The following is a 6,158-nucleotide window of genomic DNA, read 5'->3' on the forward strand; positions in this document are numbered from 1 at the left end:
CACACTCTGCACGGCTGGCACCAGAGCTGCGGGCGGGAGGCGAGCCAGCAGCTGCCGGGAGGCGAGCCAGGCCCTGACGCCCCTCTTACAGGCGACTGCGCCCCCCCCCATGTAGCTGGGCTGGGTCCCTCCCTGCTCTGCTACTCTGGCCCACGGGGAGCCGGTTCTGGCCTCACCAGGGGCCCTCCACACCAAGAGGGCTCCCTGGAGGCAACGGCCAGACAGCCTGGGGAAACGACATTTGCAGAGGAGGCAGGACGCAGCTCCCAGCCCTCTTCGCAGGGCGGTTACGAACTCCGGCTCACCCCTGCGACCCAGACCCGAACAGACGGCAGCCTCCTCCGGCTCCTGGGGCCCTCGGCACCCCCACTCGAGCCCCTCAGCCGTCCCCAGCCCTGGGGTCCCCCCTCTCGCGGGCTTTGTGGCCTCCCTCTGCCAGCCCCTCCCACGTCTGGCCTCTCAGGAGGAGTGAGGGGTCAGCCACTAGGCCCGGGCGACGGATGACGGGTGGAAGGCACGGGGATTCCTCAGACTGGGGAGCCGTGCTGATCCTGAGTTCGCACTTCGGACGCCGGAGAACCGCTGAGAAGCCTGTCTGTGTCCACTGACCACCCCCGGTGGGCTCCCTGGACGTGCNCCACGGCAGGCTTCCTGCGTTTCAAAACTGAACGTGGCTCATGATGGGGAGAAAATTGCTCAGTTTTATAGCCTAGGTTGACATCTAGGTAAACAGTATTATGGAGGTCTAATTAGTGCGCCGCTCTGGGGAGCGTGGGCTCCAAACTTTCTGGGGAACGGAGAGGTAACATCAAAAAGCATTTATGAAAGAGCTCTGTCAGCAGGAATCGCAGTCAGGGCCGGGCTGGGGAGGGCGGAATTCCGCCAGGAGGCCGGTGCCGGCCAGAGAGGGGACAGGAGCGCAGCCTGGGCCTGAGGGAGGGCACACGATTGTCCACCGACCCCCGGACGCGTGACTTAGCCTGTCGGCGCCTCCCCCTGCCCTTCCCTGTGAAGTGGGGCGCTGATCCCGGCTCGCGGGGGTGGGGTGAGGATTGAAGGAGATCGTATAGGTGACCCCAGGGCCATGTTGGGTGGTCAGCAGGTGGTCAGGAAACAGGGCTACCCTTCTCTGCTCATCCTTCCTGGAGGTTCTTTTATCACTGTTCCATGTTCTCCTAGGGGTGGTAGTTGCACTTGACCCTGAGAAGTGGTCCAAGGGGGGGTGTTATTAGCCTCATAGGTTGACCCGAGAGGCCCCCCAGAGGCTGTCATTTCTGGGGGGGAGGGGGAGTCATATAGCTCATTACGAGCAGAGCTGGAACTGGTACCCAGGTTTCTAGGTTCTTGGCACAGGGCTCCCCGCCCCCCCCAGGGTCAAACTGGCCACACCCGGCACAATGCACGCATCTCCAGCGCGGCTGAGGNTGGAGCAGAACCCAAGCAAGAGTGAAACCATGTATAACAACCGGCCTTCTGGATAGTGGAGACAGGAGAAAGAGACTATTTCTTGAGCACCTACTATGTGTCCAGCCTTGGGATGGCATTTGACAAATACCAGCTCCTTTGATTTTCAAAAGGCGGGAGGGGCTTCTGTTCCCAGTTTGCAGATGAGAAAACTGGGAACAGAAGATTCTGAGATGTTGAGTCACCTGCCCAAGGTCACGGGGCTGCTGAGCTACTGGCCCTGGCATCAGCTCGGCTGGTTTCCAAGTCAAGGTTCCTTCTGGGCCTCTGGCTGTCAGCCTTGGGCAGTTGGGAGGAAGTGGTGAGGAGGGAGGGAGCGGCAACTTTCCTGAAATGAAACCACAGGGAATTTCCCCCTCTCCCAAGGCCTGGGGGAAAGCAGAGGAGAGACCATTTTTGGAATAAGCTGGTCCCATTTCCCAGCGAGTACTCGAGTCCCGGCCCTCCGCCCAGACTCAGGACTTCCCGGCAGATCTGGCCCCCGACTGAACTCCTGCATCCACAGAACTCAGCTCACCACGGCCCCTGGGGGCCCATTCTCCTGGGGGACAATCAGACCGACGAGCTGAGTGAAGCAATCTGGGTTCCCAGCCTCCCCTCCACGCTGCTCTGGCCTCACACTGAACAGGCTTATTTTATTTTTTTTATGTTTATTTATTTTTGAGAGAGACAGAAAGACAGAGAGACAGAGCAGAGCATGAGAGTGAGCGGGGGAAGGGCAGAGAGAGAGAGAGAGAGAGACAGAATCCAAAGCAGGCTCAGCTNCGTGAGCGGGGGAAGGGCAGAGAGAGAGAGAGAGAGACACAGAATCCAAAGCAGGCTCAGCTGTCAGCACAGAGCCCGATGTGGGGCTCGAACCCACCAACCATGAGATCATGACCTGAGCCGAAGTCGGACGCTTACCCGACTGAGCCACCCAGGCGCCCTGAACAAGCTTCTTTTAAAACAATCAACATTTGGACATTTGGCTCAAGCTGTGAAAAATGAATCCACGTTTGGAGTGTCAGGGAGAGTAGGCTAGGCTATGCCTGGGAAGGAAAGGGGTTGTCGGTGGGAGGCCCCTGAGGGTCTCAGACCCAGCTCCTGGCCTCAGGGATGGGGCATGGGGGACATCCAGGTATTGGGAAGACGGATCTGGTTCTAATGCCTGTCACCTCCACTAACAGACGTGTGACCGTGAGCAGGTCGCTTCATTCAAAACCTCAGTTTTGTTCTTGCCTCCCTCCCTCCCTCCCGTCCATCATCCAGGCAGGAAACTTTCACTGAGCACCTATTAGGCGCCATACCTAAGGCCTGAGGACGCAGGACTGAACTAGATAGACACCTGTCCTTGGCACGCGGATACCTCGGTCTAGAGCAGAGGAGGGGCTCTCCTGCCTCCCCGCCCGTGGTGTGCACAGGAGGGACTGAGCTCACAGCACCCATCTACGCTAGCTCCCCGCGCCTGAGGCCCCTGCGGACGGGCAGCGCTGGCGCCCCTCTGAGACCCGGTTGCCCAGCCCTGCACTGGGTATGGAAGGTGGGGCGGCAGGAAGTGGGGGACGCGTGGCCAGGAGGTAAGTGGCCCCGGCCATGGCCTCGGACAGTCCACAAATAAACTGCTCATCCCTCTTCCCAACTGAGAGAGAATGAGAGAGAAAATAGCTTTCACACTATATTTTCTGATTTTTTTTTCCCACTTCACTGCTTCTAAATCGATCCAGAACAGATTGTCCAATTGTTTGAATTTCAGGAGAAAAGTCTCCTAATCTTTCCCTCGTCCTGCCCGGAATTCTGCGGAGCCCTGGCCCTCACCCGGTGATCTGGCTGCAGACGGGGGCTCGCCCGGGCTGGGGGGCCGTTCTCTCTGGTGGCGGCCGTGCCCAGGACTTCCTGGAAATGTCCCATCGCCGGAAGAGAAGGCTTTGCTTCTCCAGGAACGACTGGAATGGAGGGGCTATAATGGGGCCACGCGGGAGCCTGGCAGCCTGGGTAGAGCTGGAGGCCACAACCCGCCTTCCTCTCCCCTGCCCGTCAGGGGAGTACCCAGGGTCCTGGGCCGGGCCACAGCATAAGCAGCCACGAAGGGCCGCTATTGTCCCTGTTGGCACAGCAGCAGGGCCAACACTCCTTAACTTGCCAGAGTCCTTGGAGGTCAGGCCACTGCCTAATACTATGGCCTTCCCACCGATGCCACGGTCAGCCACGCCCACCTTCCCACCGATGCTACGGTCAGCCACGCCCACCTTCCCACCGATGCCACGGTCAGCCACGCCCAAGCGCCGGAAGTTTGGAAACTCCTTTCCCTGGGCTCCATAGGCATTGTTCCTTCTGCCTCGATGTCCCTCCACCTCTTGCTCATTGACCTGGTCATCCCATACTCCGCCTTCTGGGATGCCGCCGCCTCTGGGAAGACCTCCTGGCTGCTCCGCCCCCTTTCTCCAGGCAGAACTGCTCCTCCAACCTCTGTCATCCCGACACTTGCTCAGTCCCTTATGCAGGACTCACACCCAGGGCAGAACAGGCAATTGTGCCCAGTCTCCCTGCAGACGGCGAGCTCTGGGTGCAGCTTCCGGAGTGAACAACCGGGCAACGTGCACCTGAGCAAATGGCTTGCGCACTCCTGTCCGACACCCAGCCCCTTCCAAGGAGGCCACAGGTGACAGCGCAAACCAGGTTCTGGATAGTAACGACAGCACTGCCCTTGACCTCGAGGCCCAGATGATGCCGGGCAACACCAGTGCAGCCCCTCCCAGATCCCCCCTCGCCCCCAGGGCCGCGCTACCCTGCATGTCTCTCCCCCAGAGAGAAGGAGCTCGATGATGGTGACAGACCAGTGGGAACGTGGTGCTTCTGGAGCATTCTGCCTGGCCCCTCGGGAGCCCAGGGCCCCGGAGGTCCTGCGGTGGACCCTCTTGTACACAGGAGGAAACTGAGGCAGACAGCAGGTGGCTCAGTGAGGCCACCCACTGGGGGCCCTGCACCCCTTTGCCGGCACCTTGGGTGTATCCAGCCTTCCACGGTGGGACATGTCCAAATCCTGGCTTTGCTGCGTTGTGTGCTCGCAGGGCAGTCATGTCATGGGTGGGGATGGCAACCTGTCCTTGTTCATGGAATGTTCCCAGGATTTTACACCAGGTGCCGTTTACAAAGCATCCAGGACGGGGGTTCGGTGGTGCCCCAGGTGTCTCCCCAGCAGGTCAGGCCTCCCCCAGTGTGGGATGCAGCCCCTCCACCCCAGGATGGGGGGCCTAGCTCGTTCCTCAGAGGGCTCTGCCCTCCCGCCTGCCCCTTCCCCGACCCGCCTTCGGGCTCCTCAGGAAGGAATCAGGTGGCTCCTGGGCTGGTGCCCCAGCTGTCTGCCCGCAATGTGCCACCCTGCCCCAAGGCCTCCCGTGCAATCTGTCCAAACACCTGCCCCGACTTCCCGCGGAGTGTCCCAGATTACAAACGAGGCTCCGACACGCGGTCTTTGTGCATCACCATCCCCCCCGAAGGAAGCCGGTGCTCCCTCCTGTATCATGGAGGAGGCGATGGAAGTCCAGAGACACACTGGACTGCCCTGTGCGGAAGGGGAGAAAGCCGCAGTCTGAACTCGGCTCCGTCCAGCTCAGAACCAAACTATCAGGGACACCAAGTGGCCTGGGCCTCCAGGCTTGTGTCACCATCCCTGGTCCCATGGAAAGGGGACAACAGACAGCTACAAAGCCCATTCTACCCATGGCTCGTGGCCCTCACAATGAAGCCCCCTCCCCAACTGCCCCAATCTTAGGCCTATGATGTTTCCCGAGAGCTGTCATTCATTCCTTCATCCGTCCATCCGTCCATCCGCCCATCCACCCACCCACCCATCCATCCACTCACTCACCCATCCATCCCCCTGTCCACCTGCCCATCCACCCTGTCCATCCTGTCCAGGCACACCCGGGCTAGGAGCTGGTTACAGCGCTAAATCAGGAAAGACGTGGTCCCCATCCTTCGAGAACGGAGAGAAACCACTGCTCTGTGCCTCCCTGATGCTTCTGTTATTAAACGGAACAGTGGTGGCGATAATGGCAGTAATATTTACGGAGCACTTACCACGTGTCAGGCCCTGCACCAAGCACCTTCCTTGCATTTACTCATTTAATTCTTGAAAGACCTTGGGAGGTGGGCGCTAGCCCCATTTTCTAGATGAGGAACACTGAGGCTCAGAGCGGTGACATCACTGGAGCTTGAGCCCTGACGGTCTCTCCAGAGTTCTGGGGCCATAAACAATGGTCGACACTGTAACTCATCCAGGAGCCCACAACGTTATGATTCTTACCCGTAAGCCTCAAAACCACCCTTGTGGCTTATTATATATAATACCGTTTTATATATATATATACCGTTATCGACCTTATTCTGCAAAGGAGGAAAATGAGGCCAGGAGTGAAATCGGCAGCCTGACGCTGGAGCTGGGGTGTGAATGCAGGAAGGGAAGGGGGCTAGCACTAGGCACGCACCAGCGGCTCTAACGGCTCCCTTGATACGTTTGCTCATTCAATCAACAACCACTCTCTGCCCTGGAGGTCAGGGGCTCTGGGCTGTGGTCCCTGCCCTGCTGCTCCAGGAGGGGCTGAGCGATACAAACAGAGCAGCACTGAAGTTCCTGCTCATTGTGATGAGGTGAGAAATCAGAGAGCGGATGTGCCCATGAACACACGCCCCGTGCTCACAAAGCACTTGCCACA

The sequence above is a fragment of the Crocuta crocuta genome, unplaced genomic scaffold (genome assembly GCF_008692635.1).
Source record: "Crocuta crocuta isolate KB4526 unplaced genomic scaffold, BGI_CrCroc_1.0 scaffold143, whole genome shotgun sequence".
NCBI lineage: Eukaryota > Metazoa > Chordata > Mammalia > Carnivora > Hyaenidae > Crocuta > Crocuta crocuta.